General features: G+C 42.1%; 1 pseudogene; it reads left to right on the top strand.

Annotated features, from left to right (window-relative positions):
• The first annotated feature begins 752 nt into the window (after nt 1-752).
• Nucleotides 753-1,205, top strand: LOC141487174 (histone H2A-like; annotated as a pseudogene).
• Nucleotides 1,206-1,391: the final 186 nt, after the last annotated feature.

Here is a 1,391-nt window from a genome sequence, read left to right as displayed (position 1 = left end):
CCTCGCCTTTCTCGTTTCGGCCTTTTCGAATCCGTCTTCTGTCTCCGTATCTGTGGTGTTTTCAGGCTTTCTTTGCCTCTTCTGGAGGCTTCTTTTTCTTTTTCCGTTTCCTTGATGGCGGCGGTGTCTATTTTCTTGTCTTTTTCTTTTTCCTCTTGTTTTGGTTTTGCTGGGGCTTTGCTTTTGGTTTCTTCTTTGTTCTTCTCCTGCGTTTTTCGGCAGGTTTTGTCCTATCTAGCCTTCTTCTGAGGGCTGCATTTTCGGCCATATTGGTCGAATTTCTTGTTCATGTCAGCCATTGGCTGACCAGCTTGTCCAGAGTGTCTCTTAGCTTTGCGTTGTCTTCTTTTAGAGCTTTGTTTTCAGCTTCCATTTTTACGGTCTGTGTGGAGTGGACTCCCTGAAAATAAGTGGATTAAAATTCTAATATTATATTTAGTTCTAAGAAGAACTGAATTCTCTTTATCAGTTCTGATAAGAACTGTTGTTTGTGTGTCTCTTAAACACTTCACAGTTTGCCTCCTTAGGTGGTCCTTCACAGGTAAACTTTCACTTCTAGTCGATGTTGCCTCTACGAGCTCTCGATGTCGACTGTTGTAAAAAGACGCCACTCTGTCGTCACTATTTCAGATAGTAACTGGAACTCTAGTAGGCTCCGCCCACCGGAAAGTTGAGCGTTCGAGAACGCCCATTGGTCGGTAGGACGGTATTAATACAGGTCGATTCTATATAGAAATCATTGTATAGAAAGCTACTGTTAGAGCAACATCGAATAATTCTCAGTGAATTCTTTAAATTTATCCGATATATAATACTAATCTACGATTCGACATGTCTGGACGTGGAAAAGGAGGTAAAGTTAAGGGAAAGGCAAAGTCCCGTTCCAGTCGGGCTGGACTCCAATTCCCAGTAGGACGTATTCATCGACTCCTTCGTAAGGGAAATTATGCCGAACGAGTTGGTGCCGGCGCCCGGTTTACTTAGCCGCAGTAATGGAATATTTGGCAGCTGAAGTCTTGGAATTGGCCGGTAATGCGGCTCGCGATAACAAAAAAACCCGTATCATTCCTAGACATTTACAGCTGGCCATTCGAAACGACGAAGAACTCAATAAATTGTTATCAGGAGTAACCATTGCTCAAGGTGGTGTTTTGCCCAATATTCAGGCGGTTTTGTTACCGAAAAAAACCGAAAAGAAGGCATAAGTACACATTTCCTGAGAGAGGAAAGCGACAAATAAAATATCGGCCCTTATCAGGGCCACAACGATTTTCTCTAATGAATTCGACAATTGCATATATTTTTTTTTTATTTTCTTGTCATCGCTTTTCGATACAATTGTTGACGCAGCACGATATGCGATTGTTTCTTTCTTGCTTGCGCATATTTAC

The sequence above is a fragment of the Leptinotarsa decemlineata genome, unplaced genomic scaffold, assembly GCF_025532065.1.
Source record: "Leptinotarsa decemlineata unplaced genomic scaffold, Ldec_3_MD MMD2_tig00078410, whole genome shotgun sequence".
Lineage (NCBI taxonomy): Eukaryota > Metazoa > Arthropoda > Insecta > Coleoptera > Chrysomelidae > Leptinotarsa > Leptinotarsa decemlineata.
The sequence above is the reverse complement of the archived record's forward strand: the minus strand, read 5'-3'. Positions and strand labels throughout refer to the sequence as shown.